A 20,387-nucleotide genomic window follows, 5' to 3' on the forward strand; every position below is an offset into this window, starting at 1 on the left:
CCCCTTGTGTTGTGTTGTCTTTCAATAAAGCTTCGGGCCTGTGATTTCCCCTCCCTACCCCCCTCTTTCCCACCCCCCTTACCCCATCACTTGTCTGTATTGCTTTATTGTTTGTTGTTATAGGATTGTTAAGGTATGCGGGAATGTTAGTGTAGCGGGTGGTATGATGTATAGCGTAGGGAGCCTGTGCTGTATGTTGTACCATGGTGCTGAGTATGTGTTGTCTTATTTCACAGCTTATGTATGCTTGACGACGACTGATTGTAATAAAGATATATTCAATCAAAAATCTGTTCTTATCAGTTTAATATCTGATACGTCCCCTATCTGGAGACCATATATTAAATGGATTTTTAGAACAGGGAGATGGAAAAAGAGCTTGCTCTGTCCTCTCCAGGCATTGACCTGGTATTGCAGTGCCTCCAGGTTCAGTGCACCCCCTAATGAGTTTGCAAAAAACAGAGCAAAAGAATGAAGAAAACAAGCCGGCTGCGCCTGAAACTACTGTGTTGCGAGAAACATCCCTCGAGTGTGTGGTGCGCAGGTGGACCCCGAAAAAGTAGCCTGAGTGTTGCTAAGAAAAGTTTGTTTTTCCAAGACTTGCTGGCCTCTGTTGCCATGGCAACCAACTGCCAGAGTTGTTTACAACTTGGCTGCCGGGCCAGTGCTGGTGATGTCATCGCGGGACGTGATGTCATCAAGGCTCAGTTGCAGCCGGTCAAGCAACCAAGCAGGTAGGTGGAAAGGTAGGTGCCGTTTATTAAACCGTTTCCTTTGGATTTCCTGGTGGCCAATGTATCCTGCTGATGCTGCCTACGGCTCCAGCTGGGAGAATTCACCCTCCATGTTCTTTGATAAATAAATACTAAGAATTAGCTAGCTAGGCACAGAGACAGCCAGCCAGCTACAGAGACAGCCAGCCACAGAGATAGCTGCATGTATGCCAGCCAGCCAGACACAGAGACATGTATGTCTGCCATCCATCAGGTGGAAGCAGACGCAGTGTGATTGGGGGTGGAGCTATGCAGATTTGAGAGCAGAAAGGAAGACAGAGGCAGTGCTAGGCACTAGGAGATGCAGTGTGACAGCACGTCCGGGCCGCCATATGAGAGGGTGGAGCGCATAGGGTATGGCTTCTCCTTAACAAGAAGCACCGGGTGTCCAAGAAGGGGACTTTTCGGCAAACCTTTGTGGCCATCGCTTCTCGGCCTTCTGGCTAAGATCAAGTGTGGATCTGGTCAGAGGGCGCCGGACGCTTTGCTCCCTTTAGGGGGCGGCTGAAGGTAAGAAGGCGATCGTCATGGGCGTGACACTACGCTACGCAGCGACCGGGGAACCTCGGGTCCGGAATGCTTTTCGAATTGATGTTGCAGCTGGAAGAGAAGACCACTTCACGCTTAGAGTCCTGGTGCAAGACGTCCTGTTCGGCAGCTTAAAGGTAAAGAAAGATGATATCTTTTGCCTGCAAGACCCTAAAAAGGGCAAATTTGTTCTGGTGCTCACTTCAATGAGCCATTGTCATGAACTATATCATAAGCTGCAAGAGTGTGTGGATGATCCTGTGTTGGACGGCTTGACCTTTACAGTATTGTACAGTAGAGCAGAAGTTCCTGTCGTTGTCTTTATGTACAATCCTTATGTCCTGAGGGAAGACATAGAGTTGTTACTGCACAGATATTGCGAAGTTGTAAGGTTCTCACACAAAGTTTTGAATAGTGAGAGGCTGTGGACGGGCAAATACAAATACTTTGTTATCTTTAAAGAAGACCCTAACAGCCCAGGAGGTATGCTGTACCCTCCACTGAACTTCTCCATTGGCAGAGACAGGGGTTATTTATTTTTTCCTGGTGCACCAATGTTTTGTAGAAAGTGCAAGGTCTTTGGCCACACCATGGAAGATTGTGTGGTGGAGGAGAAGAAGTGTGGCAGATGTTGGCAAGAGGGTCATTTGACCAGGCACTGCATCAACTCTATTGTCTGCAATGTATGTGGCAAAGCAGGGCATGCATTTAAAGATTGTGGATTGAAGAAAATAAAATCATATGCGGAAGCGGCCGGTGGAGAGGTTCCCCGGAAAGAACCCACAGTGACCGTGGGTGAGCTGAGTTTTGATATGGGAGTTGCGGCCATAATGAAGACTACCCAGGTGGAAGAGGAGATTCCTCATGTTTCTGTGGTGCAGGGAGAGGGGGAGATTGGGGGTACTGCCCCTGAGGCTCCCACAGTTTCCTGGTCGGAGAGCTCCATGGAGGTCCAGGAGGCAAGTGGTGGTGGCCAGGGAGATTTTTCAGCCTCTAGGCCATTAGAGGAGGCTTTGGTTTTGGCTCCAAAAAGAGCAAGAGTGGCGCAGTCTCCGGTTGAGCGAAGGTGGTGTGAGTCCTGTTCACCCAGAGTCAGCTATTGCCATGGATGTGCCTTTTTTAGACGAAGCCGGGACCTTGGCCTTTACATCAGGCTGCCAGTTTCAAGGCGACAAAGGATGAAGGAGAGGTGGGGTGTCTGTGGTCCGCTGGCGTGCAGAATTAAAACATGGCGCCCAAAGCTACATTTAATGTCGTATCCGTGAATGTGCGGCTAATCCGGTCAAAAACTAGAAGGGCAGCGGTCTTTGACTTTCTGAAAAGTCTAAGAGCCGAAATATATTGTGTGCAAGAATGTGGTATAAATGAGTCTTTGAGTGGAAAAGAGTGGCCGCATGGGCAGTGTGTGTGGTCTGGTTCGGATGTGAATAGGAATGATGGTGTGGGGATTTTGTTGGGGGATAAGAGTATGAAGTTTGAAAGTTATACTGTGGTGGAGGTTGGGAGGTGTATTATGGCGGTGGTGGTTTTTAGGGGGATACGTGTAAGGATATTAAATGTGTATTGTCCTACAAAAAAAGAGGACAGGTTAAAATGGTTAGTGAAACTTTCTTTGTTCCTGCCTGGGAGAACTCCTACGGTTTTGGCGGGAGATTTCAACTGCTTAACAGAGGGTGGTAAAATGGATGTGACAAGGCAGAGGCTGAAGCACATTGTGGCAGATTTTGCATTAGTGGATGCAGCTGTGCTGCACCTGGGGGAGTCACCACCTGCGACATATAAGGCAGATAGGGGAGGGGTGGAGTCCAGAATAGATCGCATGTATGTGACTAAGAATGCAAATTGTGTAAGATTTTCTGATTTTTTGCTGATTCCAGGGAGTGCTGGTAAAAATGTGAAGGTTTTGGGGTACATGGATGATATTGTGGTTATGAGTGATAACATGGCGAGTATGAACAGGGCTAAATTGTTATTAGATTTCTTTTGTGGAGCGTCTGCATTTAAGGTGAATTGGGATAAGTGTGTGTTCAAGTGTTTTGGGGACAAGAGTGTCAGGATGGAAGATGTAACGTGTGAAGTGGGGGCGATTAAGATTCTGGGTGTACAGTTTAATGATGATTTGAAAGGGAATGAAAGTTGGGAGGAGTGTGGGAAGAGGATTGAACGAAAGTTGAATTTTTGGAGGACAAGAGAATTGACATTGGTGGGGAACTTGTTGGTTGTGAAAGCGGTTATTTTGCCAATTTTGCTTTTTTGTGCGAATGTGTTTCCTTTTTCTGTGAAGAATGTAAGAAAGGCTGAGAAGTTGTGTTTTACTTTTTTGTGGGGGAGTAGAATGGAGAAGCTGAAGAGAGAGTATGTGTATAAGTCATGTGAGAATGGAGGATTGGGATTTCCAAATTTTCAGGTGTTTTTGGGGTTGAGCTATATTAAAGTCATGACTGTGTTGTTGGGTAGAGGGAATAAGGCAGGATGTATGGTAAGATATATGGCTGGATGGATGTTGTATGGATTGAAATGGGCTGAAAGGGATGCCAGAGTGCCAGTTGCTTTTAAGTGTCCCATATGGTATATGAAAGTGGAGAAGTTTGTGGTTGAGTTTGATTTACTAAGTGTGCCGGTGAGTGATTTCAAGGATAAAAGGAAAGTGATGGAGAAGATGCATGCAAATGAGCTTGTGTGTAATATAAGTGGTATGCGATCGGATGAAGCTTTGAGTGTGTGGAGGAAAATGAAGACAGGTGGAATGTCAAACAGACAGCGTGATATTGTATGGATGGTTTTGCATGATATTTTGCCAGTGAGACAGGTGCAGAAGAAGCGTGACTTGATTAGACATGAGGTGTGTACAAGAGATGGTTGTGGGTCTAGTGAGTCTGTGAGACATGTGATGTGGGACTGTGATTATGCGTATGATGTATGGAAAGGTGTAGGGGGATTATGTAGGGAGTTGGCTGGTGTGACTTTTGTAGACTGGAGAGTGGCGATGTTCGGTATGGGGGCTGCTAGTAAGGCTAGGTTCACACTGCGTTTTCAGCATCCGTTTAACGGATCCGTTTTTTTTAACGTCCAGAAAAATAGGGTCAGCAACGTTTTTTTGTCCGTTTTGGTCCGTCAAAAAAAACGGATCCGTTTTTTTTTTATAATGGAAGTCAATGGAAAAACGGATGCACACAAATGAATCCGTTTTTTGCAATCCGTTTTTCATGCGTTTTTTGCAAAAAACGGATGCGTTAAACGGATGCTGAAAACGCAGTGTGAACCTAGCCTAAGATTAAGGAGAGAGTGATGTGGTTGATTATGGCATGTGTGATGGAAAGTTTATGGGATGTGCGGAATTTGTGGGTATTTAAAAGAAAGTTTGTGTCAGTTAATGAATGTGTGAGATTAGTATTGTCTAGATTATATGTAGTATATTTGTGGGATAAGCAGCATGGTGGTGACGTAGACAGTGAGGGAGTATGGAAGTTCAGGAAATGGAAGTTCTTGGTAAAAGTTTAGTATTTGATTAATGTAAATAAGTATGTATTATATGTAAATAAGTGTGTATAGGCGTTATATTGTTTTGTAATATCACTGTATTTTGGTGTTTAAAATGATAAAGTGACCATTATGATGAAATGGGTGGAATAAGCGTTGTGGTTTGAAACAGTTTATGCTGTTTTTTTACGCTTTTAACCATTCTGAATGGTTTAAAAAAAAAAAAAAATCTTTGGGTATTGCCTTGGTCTGGTTGAAAGGTGCCTGGGGTACCCTGCTCCTCTGCCTTGGGGGATCGTCTCTCCTTAACGGGGGAGACTTAACCTTCTTGCAGCTATCGGGGAGTGGGCTTAGTCCCCAGGCAACGGGAAGGGATCAGGCGGACGGCTTTTCGCCCTACGGCCTTTGAGTGAAAGCTCTTTAGTTCTTTGGTTCAAAGCGTTAGCTGAGATACCATTTTCGTTCGGCTTCGCAGTCGGGGAAACCCAGCTGCGGCAGTCAATCCGCATTGAGGTCGGAGAGGGTCATCGTCGGCAGAAGGACCTGAAATTCCTAGTAGGGAAAATTCTGTTCGGCTACTTCGGCCTCAAACGTGAGGATATCCTATGCCTCAATGACCAGGAGAGCCGCGGTCTGTATACCTCAATGACCAGGAGAGCCGCGGTCTGTATATCATCACGTTCGGGACCGCGGCTTGTTGCGATACCATCCATGCAGCCCTGTCTGGTGCGGACCAGGCAGTTGATCTCCTTGACGGACTTCGGTTCGTATTCCTCTACGGTGAGGAATGGCTGCGACTCGTTGTGTGCATGTACAGCCCATTTGTCCCTCTGCAGGACATATGCACATTCCTAGGTCGGTACTGTGGCGAAGTCCGATTTTCAAATGACATCTTGAATTCGGCAGGCTTCTGGAATGGGAAAAGGAGGTTCTTCGTCAAGTTCCTCCATGATCCCACTGGAATTCGTGGACTCCGTTTGCCGCCGGCAAGCTTTGCAATTGGGAAAAACAGAGGTCACCTGTTTTATGACCAGATGCCCCGGTTCTGCAGGAACTGTCTCTCCTATGGCCATACTAGAGAGCAGTGCAAGGAGAGCCATGTTGTGCATTGCAATAGGTGTGGCGAGCCGGGGCACATGGCTTCGAGATGTCAGGCCGATTATAAATGTAACCTCTGTGGTGGAGTGGGTCATGTGTTCAAAGACTGCCCTCGGAGAACACAACCTACTCGGGGTGGGCCCAGGCGTGGGCCACCCCATTCGGAGCCGGAGCAGCGCCCCGCCTCTAGTAAAGGCGCTGCTGGAAATGCTCCGAAATTGGATTCAACCCAGGCCAAAGGGTTGGGGCTAAGACCCTCCAAAACCCCAGTAGGTGGTTCTTCGGAGCCACAATTGGAGGGTAGCCCAATGGGTCCTGGGAAGATAGGGCAGGACTGTTCTAGTTCTGCTCCTTTAACCCTTGACCCTGGACAAGTGGCGGCCCGTCTTAAGGCCAGACGGTTCTCAGTGCCATCTACGGAAAGATGCACTGGGGAAGATTGCGAGGACTCAAAGGGCGCTTCGAGACAAGGCCCTGGAGTCCGTCGGAGCTCAACGGGAAGGCTTGAGATAAAGCGGTTACCAGAGATTATGCCTCCTGTTAAAAGCCGAGTGGTCGATTCGGAGCCTGACCTAGGCACGTTGTTGGTGCAGGCTGAGACGTCTCGTGGTGCTGAGGGCTGTGGTCCCCCGGAGCCTGAGTTTATCAAACCACATGCCAAAACCCCCTTGGGAAAAGCTCTTAGCGCCAGCCACTCGGTAGAGCCAGATTCCGACGCCTTGGAGAGTCCTACGGAGGACCAGATATGGGAGGCTCGCAAATCAAAGAACCAGAGAAAAAAAGAGAAGAAGGAGAAGAAAGCCCAGCTGAGCTCCAGAAAGGCAGAGACGATTATCCCAAAGACAACAACAGCCAGACCAGAGCCAAGCGCCATTGATGCAAGGGTGCTCCAAGATGACGAGAATATGGATACTTCCAGTTCAGCAAAAAGAACGAGAGAGGAAGAGTTAACCAAAGTCTAGCGAAAGGTGGTATGCCGGAGTTCGGACGAGGGTGATTTTAGAGAAGGAATTAGGCCACAACATCTGCCTGGTTCCGACCCCCAAAATATTTTGGAATTTGAATCCCCCATGCCGGGGGGGTCTGGCTCATTTGACATCTCAGAGTCGGATCCCTCTGGTCCTGAATCCCCATAATGCCCGGTGTACCCCTGAATGTAGCCTCGCTGAATGTGAGGTCCCTAAAGAGCCCTGTTCGCAGGGCGGCTTTATTTTCCTTTTTAGAGACAATGAACTTTGATTTGCTTTTATTACAAGAATGTGGAATACCCAACAACATGAACTATAACGATCTTAAAAAAGACTGGAAACTGGGCCCTTCAGTGTGGTCCGGCGCAAATGACTGTCGATCGGCTGGAGTTGGGTTGCTCTGCCGTGGCCATTCCATTTCTATACAAACTGTGACTGAGATTATGCCCGGCAGAGCCATTTTAATTCATTTGTGTTTTAATGGACTTTTATTTCGTGTTTTAAATGTGTATGCACCGCTTGATAAGCAAGAACGAGCTGAGCTTTTTAATGTTTTACCATTGTTTTGTGTTGGGTCAACCCCCCTGCTGGTGGGAGGAGATTTTAACTGTGTAAGGGAGGAAGAGTGTCGGCAGGGAGGGGATGCTAATCGTAAAGACCGTACTTCTTACCTGCTAAAGAATTTTATTGATGATTTTAATTTAAAAGATTGCTGGAAGGATCTCTTACCAAATGACGAAGGTGCAACCTGGTCTAATGGAAGAGTGAGCCCAGAATCGATTTTATTCTCGTCTCTAATGATTTTACCCCACAGAAAGCTCAGCTGAACATAAATGTATTTTCTGACCATAAGCTCCTTTCGGTGGCCCTGGAGCTAGAGGGGGAGGAAAAAGTAAGTAAGGGCCTCTGGAGACTAAACACCACGCTCCTAGAGGACCCAGAAATTGTCAAAAGGTTTGTGCGGACTTACCAGTGCTGGCAGTTGCAAAGGAACCCCAATGATACTATGCTGCACTGGTGGGAGGGCATCAAGCCAAAAATCAAAAATTTCTTTGTTAAAGCAGGTAAGAAGAAAGCTAAGAAGAAAGCTAAAGAGAAAAAACAATGGTTTTATGTTCTTAATAAGCGTTTGCATGTACTTTTTAAGTTAAAGGAGATTGGTTTTAATATTGAATCTGATATGTTGGTTTTAAAAGCTAAAATCCAGAAATGTATACACGACAAAGGAAAGCAAGTCATTTTTAATTCCAGGGTTAAATATTTAGAAGAAGATGAAAAGTGTTCCCGCTTCTTTTTTAAAAAGGTTAATAATAAGTGTGATGCTATTTTAAATTTAGAGGGGGAAACCACTATAAAGGGAATGTTAGATTCAGCTTTTAAATTTTACCAGCTCCTTTTTAACAAAAAATCTGTTGATGAGTCTTTTTTACAAGATGTTCTTAACTCCCTTGATTTTAAGTTAGATATTTTAGACCAAGAGGTTTTATCCCGTAATCTTACAATGGAAGAACTTTTATCAGTTTTTAAAAGTTTTTCTAGCGGGAGGGCTCCGGGGGAAGATGGGTTACCCATAGAATTTTATCTAACTTTTTGGGAGGTTTCAAAAGATGACTTGTTTTTAGTATATAAATAGGTTTTTAAGACAGACGAACTGCCCCCTTCCTGGAGAAGGGGGATTGTGTCGCTAATTTTTAAAAAGGGGGAGAAGAAAGATCTTAAAAATTGGCGCCCTATTACACTTTTAAATGTAGATTATAAAGTTTTAGCTAAGTTAATTGCAGCTCGTTTTAAACCCTTTATTAGTAAATTAATCCACCCTAGCCAGGTTTGTGGGGTCCCTGGTAGGTCTATTGCTGAATCCCTAAATATTTTAAGAGATGTTATATGGTATTTTAAAGATAGAAACCAGAGTCTTGCTATTTTATCATTAGATTTTGAAAAGGCATTGTCCCATGAGTTTCTTTTTAAAGTTCTTAAAAAAATGTTTGTACCAGATTTTATAATCAGTCGCATTATGGTTTTATACAAAACTTGTTTTAGCCAAATCTCTATTAATGGTTTTTTAACAGAAGGTGTCCCTCTTTTATCAGGAGTCAAGCAGGGGTGCCCGCTGTCCCCACTCCTTTTTATTTGTGCCATTGAACCCCTGTTGGCCACCCTGAGAAAGGATAAGATTATTCGAGGTGCTCCAATTCCGGGGGGAAGGGGGAATCAGGTAAAGGTTTTAAGTTATATGGACGATGTGACTATTTTATGTACCGATTCCCTATCGATGAGAAGGGCCTTAAGGGACACGGAATTTTTTTGTGCTGCTTCAGGTTTTAAAGTGAATATTAACAAATGCGACTGTTTTTATATTGGGGGTTGGGATTCCTCTATAACCCCAGGCATCGTGATGCAGCAAGAACAGATAAAAATTTTAGGAATTGTTTTTAACCAAAGAAACGATGGGAACTCTAGTTGGGATTCAGCAATAGCAAAGATAGAAAAGAAGGTCAGTATGTGGAACCTGAGGAACCTCACTATGGAGGGATAAGTTTTAATCATTAAAATGGTTTTAATTCCCATAATGCTTTATGTTGCTATGGTTTTCCCTCCTTCGGTTTTATATATCAAAAAATTAACACGTATTTGTTTTATGTTTCTGTGGGGTTCCAAAATGGAAAAACTAAAACGTGATTTTATGTACAAATGTAAAGACAATGGTGGAAGAGATGTTCCTAACCTTTTTACTTTTTTTTACATTAAGTATTTTTGCTTTTGTTTTAAAATCTTTAACTCTGATGGTGTTTTTAGTTTCTTTTTAAAGTACGCGGCAGGCATGGTTTTTAAACGTTGGTTCCGTATTCCGCTAAATTCTCCTGTGCTCCTGTGTCCCCCAAAACATTATGCAATCCTGGAGAAAACAGTCAGGCTCCTGGGCCTACAAAATGTGGAGCCTGACATATTGGGGGACCAGAGGAAGGTGACCAGATACTGGAGACAAAACGAAGAAGTGGGGGCAGTGTCCAATTTCTCACAGGCAAGGTCTAAAAAGGTCTGGAGGAATGTCTTTGGGAAATACTTGGCAAATGTGCATATAGACCTTGCCTGGGCAATCGTCCACCAGTGCCTCCCTACCCGAGAATTCCAACATAGGAGAGGACTGGTGGCGAGAGCCAAATGCCCACGAGAGAGATGCGGTGTCGATGAAACAGTGGTGCATTTATTTTGGAACTGCCCCTATGCACAGGAGATATGGCGGAAGGCAGGCCCCTTGCTGAAGTGGGCCTGCGGTTTGAAGGATTTTAACCATGAATATGTTTTTTACGGTCTTTTTACCTGCCCTACTTTTAAACAACAAATGATCTGCTGGACTATTATTAACTGTTTTAAAAATGCCATCTGGAAGGTTAGGAACATTCTCCTTTTTAAACATGATTGTATTGATGTCAAAGACTGTATTAAAATTGCACTAAGCGAATTGTATGTTTACTATTTAAGAGACAAAAAGAACCGCAGCATCCATGTGGTGTCTGGCCCTTTGGAATACATTAACGATGTAATTTTATCCAGTGCATTTTATGTAATGTCTTTTTATTCTGCCATTGTCATTTTATCTTGTAAAAATGACCTTCTAATGATTATTTTATACTTTGGATTCTAACAAAAGTTATGCATTTTATACATGGTTTCATATTTTGGTTTTATGTTCATGACTTGTTATGAATTATTATCATTTAATAAAGTTATGTTGAAACCTTATCCTGGTCGTATGGAGAAGGCAATAAAAGAAGATCCGTTTTGAGGACGATGGCTGGAGCGCCGAAGGCTCCGAATACAGTTCGGCTGTTCGTTGATCCGGAAAAGAAGAGCTCGTTTGGCATTATTCATATTCAGCAGAGAGTTCTAGAAGGAGTCCTAAAGATGCCCCATGAAGCAATATTTTGCCTTCAGGTATTTCCCCAGCAGGGGTTTTTTGATGCTACGTTTCGTACGCTTACTGAAATGCGGACCTGTTATCTGCGAAGCCAGGAACATGCCTCTGCTCCTGAGTTACAAGGCATCCGGTTTGTCTCCTCTAAGTCTCAGAGGGACAGGAAAGTTCCGATTATTGTACACATGTACAACCCGTTTGTGACTGACGAGGAGATCCAAGCTTTCCTGAGACGATATTGTAAATTCGTGTCTGGGGCAGAAAGAAGGACCAATATTCTTGGCACTTTCAATGGCATGAGGCGATTTTGAGTGGAGTTGAAGGCGGATCCCGAGGGGATTGGGGGTGTATGCCACCCACCCCAGAACTTTGCTATAGGGACCAATAGAGGTTTCCTACATTACCCCGGGATGCCCAATTTTTGCCAGGACTGCTTTTCTTTCGGACATACGAGAGAGGATTGCACCGTTGGGCAGGTGTGTAAAAACTGTTACCAGCCTGGCCACAGGACCACAGAGTGTCCAGAGGCACGGAAGTGCCATTTCTGTGGGTCCTCAGACCATCTGGCCAGGAGCTGCCCTACGTACAGGACTGGTGAGTCCAGGGGTCCTGTCCCTGGAAGTGTGGAGGTTCCAGCTGCTTCTGTTGAGGTGCCTGTTGTTTCGGTTGCCGAGGACAATGTGGAGGCCACACCTGTGGTCCAGGAAACAGAGTCTGTGGTAACCCCAGCCCCAGATCCGCTGATTGCTGAGGGGGAGGAGATGTCTGTTCCATCTGATGTCTCTCAGGATCCTGTAGAGAGTGTGGAGGTGGGCAAGGAGTCACTTAAAAGAAAGGTGGAGGAGGGGGGTACAACTCCCTTGAGCGAAAGGATCGAGGAATTTTCAAGCCCTGGGGAGGTGGTGGAGTCTTCTGCTGCTTATGACTCTGACTCCTCTACATCCTTCAGAGGGACTGGATATTTGGAAGGGGGTTCGGTAAAAAAACTTTATTATTTACTAAAAGTATGGAGGGCATTGGCAAGAAGAATGTTCGGGATGCTAGGGGCACTCCGCCTCCGGGGGCGGGGTGGGAGTGGGCCTGTAGGATGAAGGACTTTTTTGTTTTGTAGTCTGGTTTGTGTGTCATGTTTCTTATGATTCTCATGTCATGTCATGTTGTCTGTTTTGTGTGTCATGTCTGTTGTTTTGTGTGTCATGTCTGTTATGTTGTCATGCCATGTCAATGTCATGTCATGTCTGTTTTTTTTTGTTTTTTTTTTTCCTTATGAAATAGTGTTATGAGTTTTACTTTAGGTTCCTTTAATGTCCGCAGCATTAGGACGTCGACCAGAAGGTCAGCAATTTTTGATTTGATTTCTAATTATCCTTTTGATGTTTTATGTTTGCAAGAATGCTGTTTAAGTGAGGAGCCATTGGAGAGTTCATGGCCTTATGGGCCTGTGGTATGGTCCTTATCCTCGGAAAGAAATGGTGGGGTGGGAATTTTATTTAAAAGTCATGATTTTGTTATTAAAAAGGTTATTCATGTGATACAAGGCAGAATATTATTAGTTCATTTTGATTATAGGGGGTGGGTTATAAATTCATAAATGTGTATGCTCCGACTGGGAGAAGAGAGAGAGCAGAGGTTCTTGAAAAACTTTATTTTTTTCTGGGTGGGAGGGAAAATATTTTTCTTGTAGGGGATTTTAATTGTACTATCAGGGCAGGTGATAGAAGTAGTTCAGGGGGTGGTGGGGATAGTGGGGTTGATAGCACTGGAAAACAGTTGAAAGAAATTATACGTTTATTTGGCCTTAAAGATTCTTTTGTTGATTATAATGACGGTTCCATTGGGTATACTTATTTTAGCAATGCGGGGAATGTTTGTTCAAGGATTGATTATATTTTTGTTTCCAAATCTTTGTGTATTATGAATTTCAGAAGGAGAAGATTACCGTTTACGGATCATGCCTGGATTGAATGTGTGGTAAGGGGGAGTGGTATGAATGAGTTTGGTAAGGGGGTGTGGAAGTTGAATGTGTCTTTGTTAGAGGATGAATGGATATTAGAGCAGTACAGGGATTGGTTTGGGAGGTGGGTGGCAAAACGGAATGAATTTTACAGTATTGTGAAGTGTTGGGAATGGGTGAAACAACAAACTAAAAGGTTTTTCATTAAGAAGGGATGTGAGAAAGGGAGAAGGGAGAGGGAAGAGTATGAGAGATGGCAGAAGAGATTGGAATATTTGTTAGAACTCAAACGTTTAGGTATGGATGTGAAACAGGAGATCGAGGAAGCCCGTGATTGTGTGAAAGCATGTGTGGAGAGGAATGGACGGAAAATTGTGGCTCCAGCTAGGGTGGAAGTAAAGGAAAAGGATGAGAAGTGTACCAAATTTTTTTTTTTAAAAAAGGCCTTTAATAAAAAAACAGAAATGGTGAGTGTTAAAGAATGATGGAATGGAAGTGTTTGGTAAGGATGAGATTCTAGAGGAAGTATGGGAATTCTATACAGAGTTATTTACAGAGAAAGAACGGGATTGTGCATTAGAGGGAGAATGTCTGGGGAATGTAGACAAATGTTTGGTTGAGATTGACAGGGAATTTTTGAGTGAAGATATTAGGAAGAGTGAAGTGGAGGAGGCGATAAAAGGAATGAAGAATGGGAAAGTGGCTGGGAGTGATGGATTGCCTGTGGAATTTTACTCTGTGTTTTGGGATATGATTGGGAATTATGTATGGGATGTGTGTAAGAAGGTACTTGAAAGAGGGAAATTGCCCAAAAGTATGAGTGAGAGTGTGACTGTGTTGTTGTTCAAAAAGGGTGATAAAAGAGAGTTAAAAAATTGGAGGCCTATTGCGCTCCTGAATGTTGATTACAAAATAATCGCAAAAATTTTGGCAAATAGACTGAGAAGTACGATTGATTGTATGGTTGGTGAAGAACAAATGTGTGCTGTGCCTGATAGGAGGATTTCTGAATGCTTGTTAGGTTTGAGAGATATATTATGGGATTGTAAGAGTAGAAAGCAAGGTGTGGCTGTGGTGACTGTGGATTTTGAGAAAGCGTATGATAGGGTAGTACATGATTTGATGTTTAAAGTGCTTGAGAGAATGGGAGTGCCTGAGAGAATGGTGGGATGGATAAAAATCTTGTATAAAGATATTGTAAGTAAGATCCAAGTAAATGGATTCCTAAGTGAGGAAGTTAAAATAAAATCAGGGGTGAGACAGGGGTGTCCCCTGTCTCCAATTCTTTTTGTTTGCATGATAGAGCCATTGCTTGGGATGTTTAGAAAGGATAAGATAATGCGTGGGGTGGAAGTGCCTGGGAGTAATGGGAAGGATGTTCGTGTGATTGGTTATATGGATGATATTACGGTTGTGTGTAAGTCTTTGGCTAGTACAAGACGTGCAAAATTATTGATTGATTGTTTTTGTTTGATGAGTGGGTTTAAACTGAATGTTGATAAGAGTGGATGTAAGTTCTTTTGGGAGTGGAATGACTGCAATGCGTGTGGATGGCCGGTGAGAGGGGGAGGCGTGGAGGTGCTTGGTGTGATTTTTGATAATGATATGTATGGAAAAGAGAGTTGGGAGAAAGTGTTAGGGAAAGTAGTGAAAAAAACTAATTTTTGGTCTTTAAGGACTTTGTCGATGGAAGGTAGAATCTTGATTATAAAGTCTGTTATTTTACCTGTTTTATTATATGTTAATTACGTTTTTCCAGCGCCAGACAGATGTTTGGCAAGGATCATTAGGAGTATCTATGTGTTTCTTTGGAATTCAAAGATGGAGAAATTGAAAAGGAGGACTGTGGAGAAAAGCAGAATGCATGGCGGGAAAGGACTGATGAATGTGGAAGTTTTTTTGGCAGTAAAGTATGTCAGTTTTTGTGTTTCTGTAAGTAAATGTGAAAGTGTGTATGGATGTATGTTGAGATATCTAGCAGGGAATGTGCTAGTTAAATATAATTTAATGGTTAGGGACCTAAGGGTGCCCGTAAGCTTTTCGGTCCCTTGGTTTTACATGAGGATCGATAGGTGTATAAGAAGGAATCATTTGGAGAGCGTGACTGAATGGCAGGATAGCAGAAAGGTAATGAAAGTATTAGAGATGCGTGAATCGAGTGAGGCTATTGGAAGTTTGTCTGAGAATGAGTGCAGGACGGTGTGGAAGAATGTGTGCAGTAGAGAGCTGACAAATAGACAAAAAGATCTGTCATGGATGTTAGTGCATAGGTGTGTGCCAACGCGTGTGTTTCAGCGGAGAAGAAGGCTGGTGGACAGCGAAATATGTCCAAGGGAGGGATGTGGTTGTCAGGAAAATTATGTTTATCTTTTTTGGGAATGTAGTTATGCTAAGGCGGTATGGAAGGGTATGGGAAACCTAATCAACGATTGAGCTATTAACTTTCAATATGATGATGTATGGATTGTGTGGGGTGAGTAGGGAGAAAGCAAGAGTGTTGTGGTTGTTGGTGAATTGTGTGAAAGAAGTGTTGTGGGATGTCAGGAACATTAAAAATTTTTCAAAAAAATAATGTGGAAGTATGTGATTGTCTAGGCATGGTCCGTGGGAGAGTCTTTCTATACGTGTTATGTGATATAAAAAGATTTGGTGTTGATGATGCCGAGGGAATATGGAAGCACAAAAAGTGGAAGTCTTGGTTCCAAAATATTTAGTTAATTTGGGCTTAATTATTAAAAGTTTGTTTCTTTTCTGACAGAGACAAAAAGTCTAAAGAATGTAAAAATTTTCTTTTATATGATTGCAATACCCTGTTGATTTTGTGCTAAAAGAAATATTTTGTTCCTTCGGTGTATTTTGTGAGCTTTGTGTATATTTCCTTATACTTTGTGATTTATGTAAAGTTGGTTTGAACATTTTCATTATTAATAAAAATTAAAAAAAAAAAAAATCTGTTCTTATCAGTTTAATATCTGATACGTCCCCTATCTGGGGACCATATATTAAATGGATTTTTAGAACAGGGAGATGGAAAAAGAGCTTGCTCTGTCCTCTCCAGGCATTGACCTGGTATTGCAGTGCCTCCAGGTTCAGTGCACCCCCTAATGAGTTTGCAAAAAACAGAGAAAAAGAATGAAGAAAACAAGCCGGCTGCACCTGAAACTACTGTGTTGCAAGAAACATCCCTCGAGTGTGGTGCGCAGGTGGACCCCGAAAAAGTAGCCTGAGTGTTGCTAAGAAAAGTTTGTTTGTCCAAGACTTGCTGGCCTCTGTTGCCATGGCAACCAACTGGCAGAGTTGTTTACAACTTGGCTGCCGGGTCAGTGCTGGTGATGTCATCGCGGAACGTGATGTCATCAAGGCTTTGCTGATATACACAGCTGCCAGCAAAACAAGCAGCTCAGTTGCAGCCGGTCAAGCAACCAAGCAGGTAGGTGGAAAGGTAGGTGCCGTTTATTAAACCGTTTCCTTTGGATTTCCTGGTGGCCAATGTATCCTGCTGATGCTGTCTACGGCTCTTCAGCTGGGAGAATTCACCCTCCATGTTCTTTGATAAATAAATACTAATAAGTAGCTAGCTAGCTAGCCACAGAGACAGCCAGCCAGCTACAGAGACAGCCAGCCAAAGAGCTAGCTGCATGTATGCCAGACGGAGACGGAGACGTGTATGTCTGCCATCCATCAGGTGGAAGCAGACGCAGTGTGATTGGGGGTGGAGCTATGCAGATTTGAAAGCAGGAAGGAAGACAGAGGCAGTGCTAGGCAATAGGAGATGCAGTGTGAAAGCACGTCCGGGCCGCCATATGAGAGGGTCGAACGCATAGGGTATGGCTTCTCCTTAACAAGAAGCACCGGGTGTCCGAGAAGGGGACTTTTCGGCCTTTTGTCTAAGATCAAGTGGCTTGTCCAGGTGATCTTGCTGAGAGGTGCTCCTGGTACCCTGCTCCTCGGCCTTGGGGGATCGTCTCCTTCGGGAGACTTCACCCCCTTGTGGCTATTGGGGAGTGGGCTTAGTCCGGGAGCAACGGGGGGGATCCCCTAGGCACGTGGCCTGTTCCTGCCGTGGAGTTGCTTCCAATCGGGGAGAGATGCCAGCCGAAATTTCCTATGCATCGGGTGAGGCCCGGATGAAGAGTACCATTCGTATTGAGGTCAAGGATGAATTCAGAAGCCAGAAGAATCTCAAGTTCATCGTGGAAGAAGTTCTGTTCAACGTTCTTGGTATCAGCTGAAATGCAGTCTTCTGTTTCCAAGACAACGAATTTAAAGGAATTCATACCATCACCTTCGAGAACCAGGGGTGCTGCTACCAAGTTGTGAAAAAGGTAAACGAATTTCTGCTGGCCCCAGTACTTGAAGGACTAAAATTTGTTTTACTTTTTGCCTATGATGAAATCCCTCTCATCGTGCATTTTTATAATCCCTATGTTGCAACTGAGGACATTATTACCTATCTGCAAACGTATTGTGACGAAGTTCGTTTTTCTAACAAAGTCATGAATGCTGTTGGATTTTGGGGAGGCAAAAGAAAGTTTATTGTCCGCTTTAAGAAAGATCCAGAGGGTATCGGAGGCATGCAGCACCCCCCCTCTACAATCATCATCGGCAAGAGTAGAGGGTACATTTTTTATGCCAACATGCCCACGTTTTGCCGAAAGTGTGGAAAGATGGGGCATGTTCAGACGGACTGTAAAGAGGAGAAAGTGGATCGGTGCAATAATTGTGGCCAATATGGACATCAAATGAAAGATTGCCCAAAAGACAGACTGTGCAATTTGTGTAAAGGCAAAGGCCACATGTTCAGAAATTGCCCCAGTAGATTCAAGAGCCGTACTTTTGCTGATATAGTTAAAGCTTACACCAAATCTGGGTTGGAGCCTTCAGTGCGTGCTGAGAGCCAGGCAATGACAACTCAGAGGCCCGAGAAAGAGACTGTTATTGCGAGTCCTGAGCCAAGACCTACTGTACCTTCAACAGTGGATCAGGCAATGAAGGCTGAAGGTGCGGTAGGGGCTGAGCGGAGGCCTGGCATTCTGTCTGGTCAGGTCTCTGCTGAGACGTCCCATAGCGGGCCGGAGCGGGATGATTCCACACAGCCAGTGGAGCCTCCCGCAGAGATGGCCCCCAGCGTCAGCAGGGTTACCGTTAGGTCCGAGCGGCTAGTCCCCACAAAGAAAGTAGTGAGGGAGGCTGCCAAGAAGACTTTGGAGCCCCAACACAAGACGAGCCAGCCTGGAGAGGAGTGTTCGACGATCCTTGATGACGGCCAGAAAGACCAACTGAACACCATGGGAGAGCTAACAGAGGAAGAGGAGATGGACCAAAGTCTTCCAGAGGAGAACACTTCTACAAGCGAGCGGGAAACAGACGACGAGGAGGACAACGAGAGCGAGCCAGCAGGGAAAAAGCGGTGCAGGGAGGCGCAAGCAGCTTCCCCGAACGTCAGCTTGGGTGAAGGTGAGATGGGGTTGGGGCAGGTTTCTTACCCGATTCCTGCTTCTGACCCCCGGAACATCATGTCTGCGGGTTCTTCTAGCCAGGAGATCCTTGAGGACCTTGATATCCAGGACTTCAGCTGTGACCTGAGTTTGGACAGTCCACCACCCTGAGTGAGTAATGCCTCTTGTTAAAGTCGTCTCGCTGAATGTGAGACAAATAAAGAGCCCCACTCGTAGGGCTGCTTTGTTCTCTTATTTAGAGACTGAGAACTTTGATTTTTGTTTGCTACAAGAATGTGGAGTTCAGCATGCTATAGACTATTCAGATATAAAAAAAGACTGGAAGTCCAGCCCGTCGGTGTGGTCGGGCTCAAATGACAATAGATCTGCTGGGGTGGGACTTCTCTGCCGGGGAAAAAATATCACTGTGTGTTCTGTGGTTGAGATCTTACCTGGCAGGGCAATACTAGTCCACCTGAACTTTAATGGTTTTATGCTCCGTATTCTAAACGTGTATGCCTCTCCCCAAAAACAAGAGAGAGCAGAACTGATTTGGGAAGGTGAAAGCCGGCAGGGGGGTGACCCTCTTCACAAGTGTGATAGGACTTATTACCTGCTTAAAAATATCTTATGTGATTTTAAGCTTAAGGATATCTGGAAGTCACTCTCACCAGCTGATCCGGGTTTTACCTGGTCAAATGGGAGAGTCGATTCTAGAATCAATTTTATATTTTTATCAGAAGATTTTAACACCCAACATTTTTTCAGACCACAAGTTCTTGTAAGCGGAAATGGAGTTGAGTGGTGAACAGAGAGTTAATAAGGGTCTCTGGAGGTTGAGTGCTCACCTCCTAGAAGATCCTTTGATTCAGCTTAAACTTGGTCAATCCTACCAGAGTTGGCGGCAGCAAAAACCCCTAGATATCCCAATGCTGACCTGGTGGGAAAGTATTAAAACAAAAATTAAGTTGTTTTTTATTGAAGCAGGTAGGAGAAAAGCAAAGGTAAAGAAGAGATGGTTTTATAATTTAAATACAAGGTTACAAACACTTTTTAAGTTTAAAGAATTGGGAATAGAAGTTGATGACAATATTATTAATCTTAAAGCAGAGATAAAGAAATACCTAAATGAGAAAGGGAAACAAATAATTTTCCAATCCCGTGTGCAACAACTGGAAGAGGGAGAAAAATGTTCTAGGTTCTTTTTTGAAGGTGATGGATAAAAAGGATGTGATTTTAGACCTAGAAGGAGAGACCTCTATAGATGGTATTTTAAAATCTGCTTTTAACTTTTATCAACTTTTATTTAATGAAAAACGTATTGATCAGTCATTTTTAAAAGTTGCTCTTAATGTCCTAGATTTTAAGTTGGATATTTTAGACCAGGAGGTTTTATTAAGAGACATAGTTTTAGAGGAACTTTTTACTGGTTTTAAGAGTTTCTCTAGTGGGAAAGCCCCTGGAGTAGATGGGATCCCCATTGAATTTTATCTGACTTTCTGGGATATTTTAAAAGATGATTTATTAGTAATTTTTAGAGAAGCTTTTTTAGTGGATGAATTGCCGAGTTCTTGGAGGCGGGGTGTAGTGTCTTTAATTTTTAAAAAGGGTGACCGTACATTGCTACAGAATTGGAGACCTATAACCCTTCTTAATGTAGACTATAAAGTAATGGCTAAAATAATTGCAAATCGATTAAAAACTGTTATACATAAGCTTATACAGCCGGACCAGGTTTGTGGGGTTCCTGGGAGAAGTATTACGGAGGTTTTAAACATTTTAAGAGATTGTATTTGGTATTCTAGAGATCGAGGCCTGGCCCTCTTAGCGCTGGACTTTGAAAAGGCCTTTGACCGAGTATCCCTTAAGTATCTTTTTAGTGTTTTAGAGGAAATGTCAATCCCAGAGGTGATTTTAAGTCGTATTAAGGTTTTATACAAATCCTGTTTTAGCCAAATTTCGATTAACAGGTTTTTAACTGAGAAAATTGTTTTAAAGTCTGGAGTAAAGCAAGGGTGTCCCCTTTCTCCGATTTTATTTATATGTGCAATGGAACCCTTGTTATGTTTTTTACGCAGGGACAAAATGATCCGAGGAGTTCCCGTACCTGGAGGAGGTGGTAATCAGGTAAAAATACTCGCTTACATGGATGACGTAACCATAGTTTGCATGGACCCGATATCCATTAAAAGGGCACCTATGCAAACAGAGTTTTTTAACCAAGCCTCAGGT

The 20,387-nt window shown here is 43.7% G+C and overlaps 1 non-coding gene and 1 pseudogene across 1 annotated transcript; both read left to right on the forward strand.

Annotated features, from left to right (window-relative positions):
• The first annotated feature begins 272 nt into the window (after positions 1-272).
• On the forward strand, positions 273-442 carry LOC138773572 (U2 spliceosomal RNA; annotated as a pseudogene).
• Positions 443-15,629: 15,187 nt separating this feature from the next.
• On the forward strand, positions 15,630-15,820 carry LOC138773549 (U2 spliceosomal RNA). Its single transcript, XR_011360182.1, has one exon. It is a non-coding gene; the product is annotated as a U2 spliceosomal RNA (small nuclear RNA).
• The last annotated feature ends 4,567 nt before the right edge of the window (positions 15,821-20,387 follow it).

The sequence above is a fragment of the Dendropsophus ebraccatus genome, chromosome 14 (assembly GCF_027789765.1).
Source record: "Dendropsophus ebraccatus isolate aDenEbr1 chromosome 14, aDenEbr1.pat, whole genome shotgun sequence".
Classification (NCBI taxonomy): Eukaryota; Metazoa; Chordata; class Amphibia; order Anura; family Hylidae; genus Dendropsophus; species Dendropsophus ebraccatus.